The sequence below is a fragment of the Epinephelus moara genome, chromosome 24, assembly GCF_006386435.1.
Source record: "Epinephelus moara isolate mb chromosome 24, YSFRI_EMoa_1.0, whole genome shotgun sequence".
Lineage (NCBI taxonomy): Eukaryota > Metazoa > Chordata > Actinopteri > Perciformes > Serranidae > Epinephelus > Epinephelus moara.
Window position 1 is genome coordinate 4,839,153 of NC_065529.1, and position 20,493 is coordinate 4,859,645.

Below are 20,493 nucleotides of genomic sequence, written 5' to 3' on the forward strand. Positions count from 1 at the left end.
GTTTCTTTCCCCCAATATATCTGCAATTCTCCAACATAGTAAATTAGCATTTGGCTGTTAATCATGCATTGCCTCTGCGACAGAACAATGTCATCATTATTTTCCTGCGCCCCTCCCTTGAACAGATTTTCTTCTTAGGTTGTGCATTATGATAAGTTTACTCTAGTAGTTTTGTCTTTCTGCTCTGGAGAAACACAATTCAAACAACACCCAAACCACAAAATACACTGTTTTCTTGCACTTGAGATCACGGCAGAAAGAAAGACCCTGCAGCTGTATTTCTGTAAAGGCACAAGACATGGATGCTATTTCAAGGAAAACGTTAAAAGATTTGTAGGGTGAACTTCGGGTCAGTCTAACAGTAAAACTATTTTGCTATTGTAATCTATTTTCTACTATACTACAAAAAAGAAATGAGCTTTTAAGGCATAATATTCATAAAAACTATCAAAGTAAAAACATCTTTTAATCTACCTAGTACACTTTTCCCTGAGAAAGGAGTTCAAAGCTGCTACATTACACTGGTTCCATGCTATTTTCAAAAAGGAAAATAATTCCAATTATAGTGGATGGTATTTCATAATGAGCACTACACTCAGAATTAGCTTTACTCTAGTAGATGTGTTCAGGAAAGCCTGCATTACACTGATTAGCTAATGCAATTAAACAGTATTTAACCCTACCACTGTCCTCTTGTGTGCTCGAATGAGTCAATTTGTGACTAAAATGCTTAGTAATTTGGCACCAAGCTATTTCCTTTAAGCCGCACCATCATAATAGCTCTACCTAACCAGAATAAGACCCCGTGAATGGGGTAAAACCATCCCCCGATGCTCATTAGAAATCCACTGTAAACCGCAGAAAATGTTACAAGGTGAGATCGTTTGCAATCCGATATGAGGCTATAAAAACGTGCTCTGCAAGAAGTCTTGGTTTGGACCCAAAAAGTCTGGAGCTGTAAAAATAATGAGGTCAAGAAGGTCTGCAGTTCATAGCTGGTGGTCTGCGGGTCACACTTGTAAAAATGGAGAGCGGAGCTCCCCCAAGCTGATGAATTAATTTGGACTCGTACCAGCTTGGCAAGATTCTTCCACTCAACATTTGCTCTATCAGGGGGTGAGTACATTAAGAAATAGACATGCTGAGTTCTGGAAGACCCTTAAGGACAACTGCAAAGACTTTCACAAACTATCACAAAGAAAACTGCTGAAAATGTTAGTTGGGAAGAAATTAATTAAGTTCTGACACATTACAAGGACCACTATGTCCTTGGAGCATAGCAAAACAATGCCTTGGGACCAGGCTATCTCTTGTCAAAGTTTTGTATTTTGATTAAAAAGTCTATGAAATCTTGTATCCCTATTAGGAAAGACAAGATAATTTGTTGTCTACACATGATCGAACCTAAATGACAATTAAGGACAAATGAATCAATGCAACTGCTGCAACAAAAAAACCTAAAAGGATTATACTTCTTTCTCATGTGTTAGCCCACTTAGCAAATTGACCACTCAGCAGCACATCCTCTTTGTTTCGTGATTCTAATCATGCTTGATCTGCTCTCTAATCTTCCATTTGGAGGATAGTGCTGTGCTTGACTCCAGGCCGCACTGGGCCAGTAAACAGGCTCTTACTATGCAGAGCAGACACCAGGCTCGCATGTTCACACCAAATCAACACACGTGGAACTGCACTGGCTTGGGGCTCCCAGCAGTCCACTTACAGAACCCAACGGAGCCCAACACTACGTAATGAGGTCCCAGGGGAAGCCTCTGGACACAGAGCACTGCTGCCCTCACTGCATACCCTGTCACACTGTCACATACTACTGTACCTCTAGACAGACTGCCACAGCACTTAAGGGATATATTATCTCATACAAATGATCAAGTAAAGATTTATATGGCACCACATCACTTTGATAGTGATTATTAGTATGCAGAGAAAATCTCTGGTGTTGTGTGAAAATTTGAAACTATACTTTTCTAAAGTTTGTAAATTATGACAAGGTTTCAGGGAACAGAAAGCAGCGTGAGCTCCTTGACTTTGTGAGCCTTTGCACAGCAGAGATTTTGGCAAACAGCACAGGCGTAATTTAACATTATACATGACAACCTTCTGTTTAGGTGAACTACTTCCAGGGTCCTGGTATTGTGCATGCTAGCTCACTATAATCACTTACTGGGACACTTGATGGAACTGAGGCAACTTTAACAAAATTTGTTTCATCTATGCTTTTCCTGCTATGACAAGTCAAAATGTCTGCTGTGAAAAATGTCTGTTTGCCTTTCAAGTTTCAACACTAAAACCAAAACAATACCTTTTTGACTCCTTATACTGTATATATATTTTAGCATTGCTAGCAACATGGATCAACAGATGGCAATGTCAGTCCACTACTTTAATCCACAATGAAATTGGATGGATTGGCCTGAAATCTTGTACAGACATTCATAGTCCCCAGATGATAAAGCCAACTGACATTCCTGATCCCCTGACTTTTCTACTGGCACCACCATGAGGTTGATATATGTGGTTTTGAGTGAAAGGTCTTGACAATTGTTGGATGTACTGAAATTTGGTACAGGTATTCATGGCCCACAAGTTAGCATTGTCAATGTTTAGCTGAAAGCACCAGTATGCCACCCTCACAGATCTGAGCTGTAGCTTGTCTCCTACAGAATCCTGTTTTCTATTCAACAAACAGAAGCCAAATTTCTCAAAATATATTCACAAGACAAAGCAGCCATTAAAGAAGTATGGATTGATAAAATACAGTCTAAAATTAGCAAATTATTGAGTTATATCAAGAAATATCTTATCAAAGATCAAGTACGTGACAGTTTCTGTCAGTTTCTTGGACAGTTCAATGCTGACCATGGCACCACAGTAACATAAAAAGGCAGTTAGATGACTATATACCATAGACTGTGTAAAATAATAGATGTAGCCACCGTGATGTCACCCACTGGTTTGTGGACTCCCATTTTAAAGCCTTGAGTTCAGCATTTTAGCCATTGCCATCTTGGACTTTTGAAGCCGGAACTGACTGTATTTGGACGAGAGGGTGGAGCTATGGAAAAGCAAGGGATGGATCTGAATCAGAGACTGTGGTGACGCCTCAGAGTGGCACACCCTTAATTTTGTGTAACTTTAAGCCTTGATAAATTTAAATGGGTTAGTTATATAGAAATGCACCCCGCATACAGCTGGATGGGGAAAATGTTTTTTGTACCAGGCTGCACACATGTTAATTTCTGCCGCCAAGTTGGGCATTTTAAATTGGGGTATCAAATTGTTTTTGGAGCCAGCTTCAAGTGGCTGTAAGAGGAACTGCAGTTTTTGGCAATTAGCTGCTTGCTACATGCACATGCAATTCCATGGTTATGCATGTGAATCATGTTTCAGGTACAGAAAATGTATCTTGCATAGAAATTAGTCAAATTAAATCATTTGAAAATAATTAGCATCCAACTCATTCATCAAAGTAAAATGCAAAACACTAGTCTCACCTTCGCGAATAGGAGAATCTGCTGCACTCTTTGTTACGGTTTGAATTAAATGAGGTTTTGGGTTTTAGGGCTGCTATTTGCTAACAAGCAATTTGGGGTGTGGGAAACCGTGAGGGACAATTACATCAAATTAACTGGCAAATGGTACCAGTATCACAGCAACATAGTATGAGGCCTGTTTCACCTCTGTCCCGGTACCTCCTCTATGTCCTCTGCCTGTCGCATGTGTCCTTCTTCATCCTTGCTGCCCTTCACTTCCATGTCCCAGGGGTCCCCTTGTAACCTTATCCAAGCAGCTACACACAATACCCTTCATGGGACACAAAGCCAATGATACCGCTGTTCTCTGCTCCATTCTCTACATTTGTCACTTTTATTCCTAGGTTCTTTGTTCGTCTTACCTCTGTATGCATGAGTTATCCCAAATTGAGCCTGCAATTGAAATGGAAATCATCCCTGTATCCCAGTGACTTAAGGGCAATAACTTCTTACTCTTTGAGGCATAGCTGTCATGTTTGTTGTTCCTTGGAGAATCGTATGGTTGTGTTGCCCTTTTCACCGAGGTTTTTAACACAAACACTGAATCCAGAGGATAGGTACCCTGTGATTCAACAGCAGCTTTATAAATCTGAGCAGACGTGCAAGAATGGGGACAACACGATTGGAAAATGAGTTTGAAGCTGACAGCAATGCACAGTGGGATTAGAAGTCTTCTCATAAAACACCATCATATTGGTTCTCTTTATTGGTTATGTTTTTCAAGTGAGCATAATCTAATTTGATTAATTAAACATAAAAATTACAGTTGTAAAGCCATAAGAGGCAGGAAAAACAGAACATATCGCTGCACTGAATCCAATAGAGGATGGAAAATTCCCATAAAGAAACACATTCACAAACAGCCTGGAGGAAAGGATAATAACACAGCAAGTGAAGGATATGTGTAAATGTTGTCACATGGACGTAACGATACTGAGACATTCTTATTTTTTCTGAGTGATGACACGTAAACACAAGACGTTATGAAAGACATGAACAGCTTGCAAGTCCCGACGCTGGCAGCAAATAATACGTCTGGGTAAAATGTTCCGGCTGTGAGAAAACAGCCTCAGTACCACAGAGAAAGGACAATGACAGGCCAATCTATACCTTCAGGCAGGGACGCATGCGTAACACATCACCACTGTTTGGCTGCTGACCTCTCGTTCCCTCCTGCTGGGTAAAGAAGTGCTGAACATATGAGATAACACTGACCTCACTGCAGGTTTGTCCTTCAGTATTAACTTTACTGATTAATTGTCCGTGCAGCGCGAGAAGCCATTGATCATGTTCACCCAGTGGCCCCAATGATGCAGTGGCCTGTTAAATAAGAAATAAACCTTGATTCTGATGATCAGCACCTCTTATCTTTGCATTTTCCTCCATCCCCCATCGGAGACTCTGCATGGAGGGAATCATCTCCAACACTCCTCCATCTCTACTCAGTCCCGGTCACAGGTATCATAAACAATCTGGTAAATAAATATGCACACTGCCGGAAAGCAGGAAAGGAAATGAATATTTCATGTAACCAAACACATTTCCAGAACATACTGGCTAGAATTTGCCTTTTCCGCCTGTCATTGGTGACAAACATGAAAGAGGAGGGCTCAGGTACGCCGGCGCTGCAGCACTCTCAACTCTGCCTGCAGCACAGGGAGCATGAGTCGTCACTGTAATTGCTTGTAGTGCTGGAGCCTGAGCAGAACCTCAATTAGGGGCCTGGGTACTTGCTAGGCTTCACACCTTCCCGCCATGTCTGCCAGCCACTCCGGGAAACACACTCTTAACATCTCAACACTGCCTTGTATCTGTACAGTGTTTGTCATTATCACAGTTTAAGTTTACACTTTGTATCCGTGGATCAGTGTACCTGTATACACGACTCTAACTCTTCCTAAAAATCACTTTTTTGCATCACCACCAGCAACACGTTCTAGATAGGTTGATAACGAGGGAGCTTAAACGGACAATTAGTCTGATGCAGCAGTTCACTCCTGCTCAGTGTTGTTACACTGCTTTGTCTAATCTCTAATAGCCATCTGATACTCAACATTCAATCTGACAGACTGAATCATAGCCTGAAATTACATTGCTGCTGCTGATAAGAGATGCTTCAGACTGTGCAAAGATAAGACACAGACGAACATTTACAGTGGTTTAGATGCACAAATTCACAAAAACCCTCTAAATCAAGTACATAAAATCAGGTTCCAACTTGGCTCAACTTGCACCCACGTATCACTGAAGCTGGGAGCCTTAGCTTCAGTGTATCTTGATACATTCAGCCCTCAGTCTGCACTGTTAAAGGCCAGGTGTACACAGCCCCGGCACAAAGAAAGGCCTCTCTGTGTCTCTCCCTTTCTCCTTTTCGCTTTCAAGCCCTACCTAACTCGTACACACAGGACAACAAAACAGAGCGCACATACATACTGTAAGTCCAAACATGTTGGTCACATGGCAAACACGCACCTGTATGAACAGGTAAAACATCTTTTATATCTTCACTGCACTTGTTACCACTGAAAAATTGCCAGTTTGTGATGTCTGTGGGTGTGAGGTGTGAGCGTAGGTGTTTTTATCACTCGTCTGTCTGACTGATTTTCAATTTGTGTGTTCGTACTAAAAGTCTTGATGGTTCAGAATGCTGCAGCTTGCCTTCACTGACTTCATATCCATGTTAGATCAGACTTCAAGGTGTTTTGGTTGGCTTACAAAATTGTAAATAGTCATGCCCCTTCATGTCTGTCTGATCTCCTATGGCCTTTAAATCAAAACTTAAAACTCACCCTAAATTCACCTTAATTTTTAATTATTTGCTAATTCTTTAATTAGGTCAGGCACGTAACCATTATCCATCCAGCAAGCCAGTCTCATTCTTAATTATGCTATTAAAGGGATACTTTGCTCATTTTTGACCAGTTGTGTACCATAACAATGTGTGTTTAAATGAACTATGGTAAACTTCCCTCCATCTTGCCAGCACCAGATCTCCTTGCTCATCTCCCTGCTCAACACTAAACATGTCATCCAGCAGATTTTCACTGGCTATACAGCTGTTGCTCGAACCACAGATTGTGCTCCTCAGTTTTGCTGCCACCATGGACACAAAGAGTATAGAAGCGAAACAACAAACTTAGTTCAAACTGTAAGACTAAGTAGTGCTTATCAAATATAAACCAAGATTCTGTTACTGTACTGCTTACTTTCCCCTAAAATGCCTTAAGAAATATATATTTTGTGCATTGTTTGGCTGTAATCTGAGAATCTGTGAATCAGAAGTGGTTGCCATACTGTTTCTTATATTGTAAATATAGAGGCTGAAAAACTCCAGACCATACTATAAAAGTAAGCAGAGCTGATCAAATATAAACCAAGATTCTGTGAATGTGTTTCCTATTTCTCGCCTACAATGTTTCCAGAAACATATTTTAGTGCACTGTTTGGCTGTAATACAAGAAAGCTGGGCGCCATACAGTTTCCTATATTGTCTAACAGAGGCTGAAAAAATCTGAGATCTAATGGTGAAACTCAGCAATACTAATCAAATATGAATCAAGATTAGGTTACTGTGTTGCCTATTTCTCTCCTAAAATGTTTCCAGAAACATATTTTAGTGCACTGTTTGGCTGTAATACGAGAATTCGTGAACAAGCAGTGGCGCCATACTGTTTCCTGTACTGTATATGTTGTCAGAACATATTCTATCTTACCGTAATATGAGATTGTTTTTACCAGCCAGCCACCATATTGGTTTTTGTGTCAAAACGGATGAGCTTGCATTATGTCACCCACCAACAGGAGCATTTGTTGGTCCGGTGCAGTGCAGTGCATTCCGGTAGTTGTAAGTTTTCTACCTCTTGAGCTAAAGCAAATGCCACAGTTCTTTTTCTCAGTTTTCTCTGGTCATGTAGCACCAATTTAAAGCATGTTTGTCTTTTTACTGCATAGACAGACAAGTTTGATTTAAAAAAACAAAACAAAAAAAACATCTTTCCAGCAATGAAATGTCTCTCTAAGCCTCATCTTTTCATCTTCAGATTGTGGTGCCAATCAGAATCCTGTGAACTCTCTAAAAACCTCTGCATCTCTCTGACCCTCTGTTTGTTTGTGTCCCAAAAGCACATGAGCATCCGAGCTGTGCACCTATCTCTCTCTCTCTCCCTCTCTCCGTTCTTTCTCCTCCTAGTTTCTTCTTCTTGTGCTCTCTTTTCACTCAGGCTTCTCTGTGCTAGACCATCGGCCATCCTCTCTCTCTTTTTCTCCTGGCAGTCGATGCCTCATTCCACATGTTTGGATCTGAGTCCTCGTCCTCCAGGAGACTCAGCCTCTCCTCTCGCCTCTCTCTCCGTTTGTGTGCTTGTTTTCTTCCTCCTACCTGTGTGAATGGTGTGTTTGAGCTTTGCCTCTTGTGAGTTTGTATAGCCTGTCCTCTTTCCAGGTCTTCATGGCAGAGAGGAGGTCTGTTTGGCAAAATCTGAAGATGCTCAGTATCCTCCTGGATATGTGTATTCTTCATATCGTCACAGTCTTTCTATACTTTTGGCATCCTGACTGTCCACACTTTTTTTTTTACTATGTTGGTCAATTCTGTACAAACAGCATCTATTGCTTGTCTGTCCATCCTGGAAGAGGGATGCCTCCTCAGTTGCTTCATCTGAAGTTTCTCTATCAAAGTTTTTTTGGGGAGTTCTTCTTCTTAGGATAGAGGGTGTCATATGCTTTTCAGATAGTAAAGCCCCTTGAGGCTGATTTGTGATTTGTGATATTGAGCTATATGAATAAAACTAATTTCACTAAACAGTTACAGAAGCAGTAACTGGGTGTTCCTCAACATATGCGCTGACATTTGCAAGCAACCAAGTATGGCAGCCACAAACATATGAAGAATGAGTCTGTCTGCAGCTACAAAGGATGTCCTGTTTCCTGCATTTTGTAATCTAAACGATTAAAAGGATGAAAAAGGTCCATGAAATGCGTCGGGTCGGAGCTGCATATTAAGTGGTGAGAGGGCTGGCTGACATGGACCGGCTGGGAGATGGTCGACACTTTGCTTGTCCAATTACTGGCTCTCGCTCAGATTGTTTGGTGAGAAGCATTCGACCTACTTCTGGACACAAAGCACCACTGCCCTGAATACAGAGAGGCTGGGGACCACGTGTGATGACAAGTGCCATTAGAGGCTCTTGTCTTTGGCCTAGAAATGAAAATCAGCCAACTTACCTGACGTGGGATAATTCTGGCTATGACCACTGGAGAACGTATGTGCCTATGGATTGGCCTGATGGGATGAACGGGAGTGACAACACAAATAGGATCTCCTCTTGTTGAAGAGCAGCTTGACATGATTACATTCGCTAATGGCTGTCTGACCTTCAGAAGGTCTTTGTGTTTAACATGAAGCAGCAGCAGGATCAGTATTAGGAGTAGCAGCGCTGCTAGTTCTACTCATATTAGGAGTAGGGGGTGTTTACCGCTATCTTCACTTTTTGAAGCAAACACAAACAATATAGGCCAAGCTTATTTTGTTGCGAACAACAGAAGAAAAGCATCAAAAGGAATACAAATATTAAATTATGGGTAAACTATGAAACATTTCTCTGTTTCCTGGGATTCCCTCAAAGGCATAATCTATAATGAGACACTACACAACAACAGTGAGGAAACCAGCGTGTGAATTTGCAGCACTTCCATGCAGTGTGTGAAGAATTTGCATACCTTGTAAATATTCATACTGAGGGAATCACTATGTTAACCACGTGAGATATATCTGGGCTTTAAATGCAACACGTCAAGCTCCCAAGCCTGATGCACAACTGTTCCATCCACATCCCCATCAATTACCAAAGCTATAGGTAACCAACCACAACACCAAGCCTCTGATTTAAATGTCATTATAATGCGGTTTTAATCACACCCATTGACGCCTCATCAGTCATTCTAATCTTGTCATGCATGCTCAACGCTTGTGCAACAGAAGTGCACGTAATAAAGAGCAATTTCCTTAAGTGTGGAGCAGGATTACAGAAAGAGGAAGTAGATTGCGAGAACAACTTTCTCTTAAATGCATTGTTTGTGCTCTGTCAGAGGTGTCAGCTGTGCCGGAACAAATTATAAGAAATTCTTTTCCCTATTCTCTAGAGTAACACAGACTTTCAATGCCGTTTCTACTACCACATGACACCACTTACCTTTTCACAGTACAAGAATAAATCTGCTGAAACGGCACATGTAGTTTCTCTACATTAAAAACCTGCCCTCCAAGTATGACTGTATCAGCCACGAGCAGGGCTTCTACACAGATGTCTGCTCATGCATTTCTCCTGCTAAACAGAACTATCCCAGAGCTTGTCTCATCACATGCAGAAAAGGGGGGAATTTATGCACTTATTGCCAATACAGACTGAGATAATGCTATTCACCACACTGGATGACAAGGTATGATTCACTCCTGCGGTTCAGTATTCAGCATGAGAGCCAGTGATAAGCAGGCTGAGATCATTACTGTGTAATGGGCAGTGCAGTGGTAAATAAGAGGGATGGCAGAGAGTGATCTCCAGTCACTGATTCTTATCAGGCATCACAGGCAGTCACATAAAAAAGGAGGAAAAATGAACAATGTTCTCAGAATGACATCATTTGATACTTATCAACACAGATAGCCTTGCATCAGATGGATATTTAAAAAGGTGTGAAAGCTTCATGATAATATTTATGTTAAAAAGTGGGATATTTTTGCCTCTGCAAGGTGGGTAAACCTGTTAAAGCTAGGTTAGCACTCCACTGTTCATCTCCAGCATCACTGCTTATGAATAAACTTGTTAATATTCAGCTCATGAAAACTGAAGATATTACAAAAGCAGTCGTGACTACAGTTCCCTCTTCTCTCTCTTGTCACCCCCCTTTTTAATTCCAAATTTCACCCACCTGCCATTACACAGTCTGCACAGGTGCCGGCTCAAATCATGGCACCAACTGAGAGCTACGTGTTCAAAGCTAGCTGAAATTTTTAACAAGTGCCACAACTAACAACACTAAGCAGGAAGGAAATGTGGGAAAAGACTCCTTTTTCTCAGATAGGAAAACACAGAAATTGCGAAAACTCACCTTCAGGTGCAACTCATGTCGTGACAGCCGCTGAGAAAGTTGAATTTGTCCCCACCGCTGGAAGAGGAGAGCAGAGGCAGGTTTAACTGTTAACGTAACGCCGCGGTGCCTCGCAGTTGGTCTGAGCCGGAGCACCTCCCTCCTCCCCTGGATGCTACTATCGCTCCCCCCCGACCCGCCTCTGGAAAGAAAAAGTAATAGCGGTTTCTTCCTCCTCCTCCACAAAGACAGACTCAAAGAAAAGAAGGGACCCTATCGCAGTCAATAGGTTTTACAAAACCCCATGGCAACGCGGAAAAACCGTGAGCAACTTCCCTACGTTGTGACCGGGTTAAAGCGCTCCCCAGCCCCCCAAACAGTGACAGCGACATTATTCCCAAGCTTCAGAATGAGCAGGTTTTAGTGGGAGGAGAGAGGAGCACTAAACTGCTCTGTGCTTAAATATACATGAGACCAAATAACACTTAAATTCAGTGTTGGTCCAGCATAGACTCTGGTGTAGTGCCCAATATCTCTAATGGGATGTGTAGCCTATTTATTTATTCATTCATTCACCAGTTTTGGTTTAAGTATCAATTTTAATTTCTGCCCATTCTATTCAATATTTAGATTTTAATGAAATTTATTTATTTATTTCACCCGTAAAAGTTTACCAAATCACTATCCTGGCTTATTACAGTCCATGGACTGTATGTTTTTCATTGGCCCCACCCGTTCTCACCCAGCTATGCCATGTTGCACCCCACCATCTGCTTATTTTTCCCCTAAAAAAGGAAAAAGAAAAGTGTTTTTTTATTATACGGATAATTTAACTTAATAGACTATTACTTAATTGTGGATTTTGCCACCTAATTTGGGTGTGACTCTCAGTGAAACAAGATCTAATCCTACAGATGATCTTGCAAGTGAGAAAAAATTTACTCTTGGTATTGAGGAATGTCCTCCCTGATCACCTTTGGTCTATGTGCCATGCATAGAGGTGTAGATTTTGGGGGAGACGCAGGGGACATGACCCCCTCAACATTTAGAATGTGCATTTGTCACCCCCAGTAGACACATGAAAGTGACAAAGGACTTTTATTTTGACATAATTTAAGACATTTCCACCATTAATTGTTGGATAAAAATACCAAAGTGCAGGTCATTAAATGTCTGATGTGTGAAGTGCTTCATACATCACCGTCCCCCCCAACAAAGTTGCAAACCTACACCCTACAACCAGGCACATCTGGAAAAGCGGGCCTTAAAAAAATATAGCCTGTCTTGCTTAGTGTTACCTAAGGTGAGCTAAATGTTTGACCTTAGATCTGAGTTTAGGTGGCTGAGTGGATTTGTCACATCACAAATCATCTGAAGGCTGAAAGCAGACAAACTTGTCACGGTATAGTGAAAAAAGTGTTACTAATATCATTAACGACAGCTCTGTTCTTTTAAGTTATTAATTACACCTGCGACATGTCAAAATGTCTGCCATTAAAAAGACATAGGCTATTGTGGTCAACTATGCAACTCACACATGTGATGCTGAAACCTGAAACCTCCTGTGCACATACACCAAGAATGGGCTCTTTATAGGAGACATCTTGTGACCAGAAGTTTAACTTTTTCAATAAAAAAAGTTTTCAGATTCATATGTTATTAATTTTTCAACGAGGGCGGAGGAGCAGATGCTTTTTTCTGCAACTGAGTCACAATCAAAGCTGTTCAAATAAGATATGAATGTACTTTACTGCTGAAAGTCAACTTGGCAAAAAACACACCAACACTAACAGTGTTTAATTTAAGCAAAGTCAAATCTAAAGAATAGATTTCACTGGGAATAATGTTTGGATTAAAACAAGTACAACAACAACAAAAAAGGTTGAAATTAGAATAAATTATTGTAAAATAAATAATAATAAATTATTGTAGTGCAGCCTACTAACCCTTTAAAAGAAATCATTAATATAACAAATTATAGAGAGCTAATGAACATAAAGCAAAGTGATATGTCATTGTCTTTCCATATTGCAGTTTCTTGTTACTTATTGGTCACCATATCTTTATACAGTATTTGTAAAAGGCTGAAATTAGCTAATATTATCATCCGGATGTATCAGTATAGGAAAATAGATACATAAGTATAAAAAAATCTTATGAAATGACCACAATGTTTAATCAACATGCTGAGGTTTCTGTAAGACTTCACAGAGGTAGTATTTACCTCCTGGCTGCTGTATTGGATTGCATTACAATAACAGGTGTTCACATTGTTGTTTGGAGCTGCTGTATATCAACATTCTTCACTCCTGTCATCACAGTGCCAACCCTTGTATTGTAGACTAATAGTCTCTGTAGGGATGTGTGATTTCTGCAGCTCTGACAGCACAAGATCATTAAGAACTCTTTGCATCAGAGGAGCGGGCAGTAAAGGTCAGCTAGAAATCAATTTATCCAATAACCTCAGACCCCGAGACAGAAAAAGGCGAGGCCATGCAACCTGGAAATGACGAGGTGGGAAGGGCCTCTCACCACTGCCAGTCAGGCTCAGAGGCTCACTTACTGTCATATATGACTCATCGGGTCCATTCTTGAAATGTATATATTGTATTTAATGATAAAATGCAGGAATTGTGATTTTTTTTCTTCTTCTTCTTTAGATATAATGGTTAGCTTCAACCTCTCTCAGCTCACCTCCACCTTCACCCCTCATATCAGTGACTGAATGTCAGTGTCAGGAGACAGCTGTCGCCCGTGCAGTGGTCTGTGATGACTTTCAGTGTGGACCTGAACCTGCTAATTTTAGCACAGTAAGGGTTTCTGTACCACTGCTTATTATAATCTTATTATTTTTGTTATAATCCACGTGGAGCCATAGCCAGGGTTTTAGAAATACTGAGGTCATGAGTCCCTCCCAGTGTCCTCCAGGGCTCCCACTGGCACCAAAATTAAAGTCTCTAATGTTTTTTTTTTTAATTTTGTGGATATTTTTATTTGTTCAGTTAATTGTTTAATCATATTTTCTGTGAATTTTATTTCCCAGGATTCTCCACAGCGTATAACCACTGAATATTTAGGAAATAAATGACCTCACTGTCCTCAGTAAAGCTACCACTCTGAATCCATGCATCAACATTGCTTCCTTTTGAACAGTTTGGAGTGAAACACAGGTAAACATATTATTCCTTGCAAATATCTTCCAAAACAAGAGACTCTTCCAGCATGGCTAGCTGGTTCACATGTGGAGGACACCCGAACAAGGAGGGGGTCAAAACAGGGCTAAAGGTAACCGAGTCATGAATGCAGAGTTCTGAGCCAGGGCGTGTTTCTATTCTGTCCACAGTGGATTCATCTTCATCCAGCTGGCACCACAGAGGAAAGACTAAGACCTCTCTGTTACACAAAGAAGGGAAGTGAACAGATTGACTTGAATCCAAATAACCTGATTTAGGGTATCATAATCACACTGAATGGATTACACAATGGCTTGACTGAGCAATAAATGTAACAAGATATCTTTGTGAGGTGCTCCATGTTACACTGAGTGCTCTTATCAAAACAAATTTAATTTGGTGGAACATCTGCTTCCTTTTTTTCAGCAGGAACTGCCTCATCTATAAGTGGTAAATGCAATACAGTAGCTTAAGGCTCAGTTCTCAGCTGACCCTGTAGAGGGTTGGGTAAAAAAATATAATTATATGTAAGCTGATTCACTATGTTTCTATTTTACAGATGGTGCCATGGTAAGAATTCCTTAAGGGCCTTGAAAACCCATTTTGGGGTTATTATAACGGGGTTACACATAAACACACAATTTAGTCATTTTTGGTATTTCACACCATTTCTGTATTTTGTTTTTCTTTTATCTTTGCGCTCACAGGTTTTCAGTGGGTGGGCACAGTTGGAATAAAGTGATGTCACATACTTCCTTGCACCAATTAGAATTTAGCTATTTTGAATCAGAATCTGATGACAGCTGTTTGTGTGTTTCTTGGCCCCTCTCAGTCAGATCTTATCAAACCACACCTACACACATCTTTTTTTTGCAAAGTTACAATCCTTAAGATATTTATTGAATCAAACTATATTATTTATGGTTGCTTTCTCAGCAATAACTTCTCAACAGTAGGCTACATAGCTGTTTTGATTGATAGTGGCGGAGTCCGCCATTACCTTCAAACATGAGGTCTTTGCAGGAAATAAGCCATGAAACAATCCAGTGTAATTTGATCTCATTATTGTCAGTGTCACAGTTTACTGTTTACTCTCTACTGCTGTGTCAGAGCTGCATTTACTTACTGCCAACACAAACTGCTGCTGCTTCCTATTAGGAGCATTCAACTGGGGAAACACAGGATGACATTTATTGTGAACCAAGTACAATAAACAGAATGCATATGTCACTGAGGTAAGCGCTCATCAAAAATTCATCTGCAAATCAAGACGATGAGGAGTGACAGGCGACAGGCTGCATACCTCCATCTTCTCAGCAAAGTAGCCAACATTTGGTCCAGCTGTTGTGTGGAAAACTACTCTCACTGTGTACGGCGTGACATTAGATTGCAGTTACAAGTATTGTTAACTTATTTTTTAATAGCACGAGAGTTTGGCTGCACTGTAAACAGCTATGCTAGCTGCCCCTCTGTCGTGTGTCTATCTTTCTCACCCTGCCATTCACTCCTTGCACACATGCTCACTCGCTATCTCTTGCTGTCATTGTCCGGAGCTATTACTTGAGTCATCAGCTGTTCTACAGCTGATTCTCAATCATTCAAGTACACAGCAACACACCTTCTCCATTAGCCTATCATCTTAATGCTTCTTGTTTAAGGGTATATTTTTCTGCCTGCAGTTCGTTCATGCTACAGTCATGCGCAACCTCCATCTCCCCATCACCCCCTAGTGTTCTCAGATTCATCAGCCTCATCTGCCCCATCAGCCATCAGTCTCAGAGCCATCAGCCACCACCACCAACAGCAGTGTCTTGACTCCATGGGGGGATTTATCTTGGTGCTGCTCAGATGTCCCTCGATCACAAAATATCTCGCTCTGGTGTCCAAGCGCCGAAGACTTCATCTGTTAATCTGTACACTCATATTCTGTATTAAACATTATCTTTACTTCATTCTTCTGTCGCTCCTGATTGAAACAGCTACTCAAGGAGTATTATGCTGTAGCTTATATGCTGCAATGGTATTAAACAGCTTTAAAGGTATGCATCATCCACAAAATGATCATTTAAATATCCATTACTCACCACATGCTACGCTGATTTTGTGAAGAAAACCGTATTTTCTTGCATGCCATAATGGTGAATGAATAATCCATAAAGAGCAAACATTCTTGATGAATTAAAGTGAGGGGGGTCAGTGTTAAGATACAACAAAACAATATGAAAAAAACATCTGTTTAAAAGTCCAACACAACTCGTGCAGTCTCATTCATCTAGTTGCACTCTCAGTACTTCCCAAACACATGCATTTTTGCTAAAACATCACAATTTGAAATACTTACGCATATGAGTAGGGGTAAGGGCACATGTTTGAATTTTTTGCATTTCATTCAGTTGCCAAGTTTGTGCTTCTCGTCTTGCTACATCTGTTGTAGTTTTTAAACAGAAAGGTTTTAGCGAAAATGCATGTGTTTGGGAAGTACTGAGCATACGACTGGATAAACGAGATTTGGATTTCACTGCACAAGTAGTAAGAGAGTTTGTAAAAGATGTTTTATACATTTGCTGTTGTGGAATGCCATCAAGAATGTTTTGGGATTTTTGGTTTTTGGAATGTTTTGGCTTTTTCGTTCACCATTGAGTCATGCATACAAATGGTCATTTTGTGATTCTTTTAATCTAACCACAGGTGTTGCCAAATAAGTCAGACTGACAACTGTAAACAGAAAAATACTTTAATTATCTGACCAAGTTTTTAGGTGCTTATATGCAGACCTCAATGAAACAAATTTCCCATTTCTGTTCAGTGAGCAAATGCCAGCATACTTGCAGAGAAATAATTATCCTTAAACAAAACTACTCAATTAAAATACCGCTTATGTTTCCCACTAGTATCAGCCGTAAAAGGTCTGGGAGGTTTAAGCTTTTCACCTATCTATTAAATTGCTGTTCATATGGTTGGATGGCAGCCCACACTTTTGTATTGCTTGTTCTAAAATACCCTGTAATACAGATTTTCTCTCCGATATTTTCCTTCCTTTAGAAATAACAGTTGTTCAGACTTCATTATTTCTCAGGTGACATGTTGTTGACCATATAAACCATAATTACTGGAGGGAAGTAAACCCGAGATATGAAATCATGGCACCTCCCCAGCTAGACAGGGCAGGGCCTCATTACGTGACAGTGAATGTGAAATTTCCAACGGAGACTGAGCGAGCGGAAAAGAATGAGCTGGTGCCGTCAACGTAGGGTCTGAAAACAGTCCCTACGTTGTCAAAGGTGTCAGAGTTCATGGGCAGAGCATGAATGAATCCACCCCCCATCGCCCTGCTTCCGTCTTGTTTTTCCTGAAGAGTTCCCCCATCCCTCTCCTTCCCTCTCCTTCCCTCTCCTTCTGTATCATGGAATATCACTGTGGGGCAGAAATCCCCTCATTGACGTCTGCAGGGCTGCATAATGAGAATAAATGAGCTGGAAGTAAATATGCAGGCTGTGTGCTGTTTGCCGCTCTATACCAGTCAGCCCATAGGCTTTCACCAAAAATTAAGATAGATTGTGTTGCCAAAAGCCCATAACAATGCCACACAGTGTTTTATTTATCTAAAGCAAAATTCAAAGGCCATTTCAAAGGATTTAACATACACATTCATTCCCATGTGGAACATTGTGTTTATATGCTTTTATCTTTGTTGCTGATATTTATTTGAGGTGAGTAAGATGGTGATGATCCAATATGTGACACTGCATTTGCAGCGTCGTTTCCCACTTACTCAAACAAACAGTTAACATGTGTTTTTTCACATTGAAGGGAAGAGTATTCAACCTTGTGTAGCTGTGGTGGTCTACGGATGTGAATCACCACTATCTCATTCAGCTGCTCCTCCCCCCAGCCTCTTGTAACACAGTTGGTGGCTTAATTATTTTTATATGTTATACAGGCCAGGGAGGCACTTTTTCAGTCATGGCTTCTAGCAGTTTCTCCTGCAAAGGGGAAATTATGAGGAGCTCATCCGCAAAAGTCCTTCTTGAAATGAGTAAACCAACACCAGTTTGATTGATATTCCCTTTGCATGCACAATAAAATAAACATGATTCAGATAAATAAATAAAACTCGAGAGATCTGTTTTTGGCAAAACAGCTCTTCATATACAGAAGATGCAATACAGGACCCCACGCTTGAAATATTCATGAATATCATCGAGGCAAAAGAGTTACGACACAAGATGAGTTGCTCTGTTAGTCTGACTGCAAACAAGAACACAGCGCAGGCCAACACTCACACACCACATGATGTAAACAAACAATAAGTTGTCAGGGTGGATTAAAGTCCCGCTCGTCAGCTCTGAAGCCACCAGAGAGAAAACGCAAACCTCCTTTTAAAGAGTGTGTTATCGAAAATTGTGTGCGCTCCGAGCTGCAAGTTGTTCACTCACAGCTGCTGGTGGACAAATATTAATATATATACTGCACTGATAAGAACATGCAGGAAATGTAGTTGTGGAATCGCATACGGACACAGACTTTGCAGAGAAATAAGAGTTTTCAGATGGTTAATGTGTTTAAGTATAAGGCAGTTTATGATCATTTATGTCCTGATTTATTTTGTAGGCAGACTTTGGGTATAGCTGTAGAATATATTTCAAAAAGACAATATGTCCTCAATCCATCATGACACAGTACACTTACCACCACCAGTCATTTTTCACAGAGGAATACTTAACATGTCACTGTAGGAAGAGCGCAGGTGTAAATAATACAATTAATGAATGCTGAATTCCATTTAGATGCTTCAGTTTCAAGGTCCTGGTATTGTGCATGCTCTCCACAGCACTAAAGCTCCTGAAGTAATATTATGTATCCTGTTTGTTTTATGTCAGTTTGTGTTTTTAAAGACCAAGTGAAATGAAAAATATATTTTCCCAGTTTTAATCCTCTGTCCATGTGTTAATAAAAAATTATTATCACTGTATTTTTACATCAAAATCTTTTCTTTTTTTTCTATAATGCCAACAGTGTGATGACTCATCCTGACTGGGCAACTAGCTAGCCACACCAGTCATATAAAGTAGCACTTCACCATTTGTAGGTTGTAGCAGCTAACAGACTGACAGGCTGATGTTACGTACTGAACATAAAGTAACGTAGTTAATGTAAAGTTACGTAGGTTAGGTCTAGGCAAGTAAAGTTGCTTTGGTTGGGCTTAGGAAAAGAAACATGGTGATGACGTACCTTCAAATAACTCAAGTTCCCTTGGTTTCACATGGGACATAAACACTGGTCTCCTGGGAGAAAGTCCTGTATTGCTGAACACATCCACCACCCTGAGATGCCTCCTCAAGTGGAATTTATACTTCTATGTCGAATCGATGCCATACCTACGCCGTAGCCTGACATGCATCTCCCCAAGAATACACATTGTGGCAAGGAATACCTCCCATTTATTTCTGTAAAGTGAAAGCTATTTCCCTCAGTGGAAACAAAGCCTTGATTAACTTTTATTTCACAGATAAGAAACAATAAATTGTGAAGAAAGTAAAGTCCCAACAAAAAAGCATTTTAAGTCTTGTGTGTGATTTATCCTGGCTTCATATGAGTAGAGGAAATCTCTGCTAGGCTAATTTATACAATGCCACAGGCTTGTGCTAATACTGTTAGCATGATGTATTTGTTTGGAAGACGTGTTAATTATAAGACAGTTGCTTTGTCGGTGAACCTTAATTGAGCTGAATTTTGTAACGTTACTGTTGTCAATGTTGCTGTTGTCCCTGGCTTCATATGAGTAAAGGACATCTCTGCTAGCCGCTAGGCTTGTGCTAATAACGTTTGCATGTTGTTCGTGGGGAAAATGTGTAATCCTGTGAGTTGAAATGAAGCCGATTTATGTACTTGTGCCATGTTTAGGCAAAGTTTTCCTAGTGGGCTTTCTATCAGAAAGGAATTTCTTGGTTAAAAAGGTTGGGAAAAAGTCATGGTTTGGGGTTAAATTAATAGATTTCTGTCATTAAAGGCTCTCTGTAACAAAGCCTACAAAGAAAACTTCTCTCATGTGAGCTCCAGCTCCGTATTGCACTAAACTCTAAGCCCACAAACTGTTTAGCAGTCCAATCAAATGTGAAGGATTTTACTTGAATCTCTCTTGTAACTGCTCGCTGGTTTCAATGGGAAAAAGAGTTACATGTCGTCACAATGAGGTTACAGGTGTAGCATTTATCTACCTTTATGTAGACATATAAAATCTATGCTCCCTGATCATATCTATCGATAACACTGTAGCTAGAGAAGGTGCACTGAAGTACTGGGCAGATGGATAAACTGTTGTTAATTGAGGAGTAGCTCCAGCACACAACTTCACCTAAGTTGTTGTTTTCACATTTCTTTCTATGGACCCATTAAACAAACAAAATACTCCTGTTAACAAGTCAGCTTTAGAGGTGGTTTTAGGTTATATCTTTATAACTTTAGTTACTTTGGTAAAAGCTAGCAGTTTTCCCCTGCTTCCAGTCTTCATGCTAATCTCGGTAAATACAGACTGGCTACAGCTTAGAACCCCAGGAAATGCACAAAGCTTTGAAGCCAAATTTTTCAGTGGCCAAACAATGGAATTACGTCCATCATGTGATGCCCTTTAGCCCAGAAATACTTTCACATTGATGTTCTTGGTGAAAGAGGCGTCTGAAATC

At 40.4% G+C, this 20,493-nt stretch overlaps 1 protein-coding gene across 7 annotated transcripts in view; it reads right to left on the bottom strand.

The window, feature by feature from the left end:
• Positions 1-11,003, bottom strand: part of chl1b (cell adhesion molecule L1-like b) — an 83,562-nt gene extending 72,559 nt beyond the window's left edge. For 4 of the 7 annotated variants that reach the window (XM_050037764.1, XM_050037765.1, XM_050037763.1 and 1 more), the window contains exon 1: positions 10,659-11,002. The gene's annotated coding sequence lies outside the window, so the exon portion shown is untranslated. Of the gene's footprint in view, positions 1-10,658 lie in introns of all 7 variants that reach the window. The other 3 variants (XM_050037762.1, XM_050037759.1, XM_050037761.1) reach the window with 2 other exon arrangements.
• Between the last annotated feature and the right edge of the window lie 9,490 nt (positions 11,004-20,493).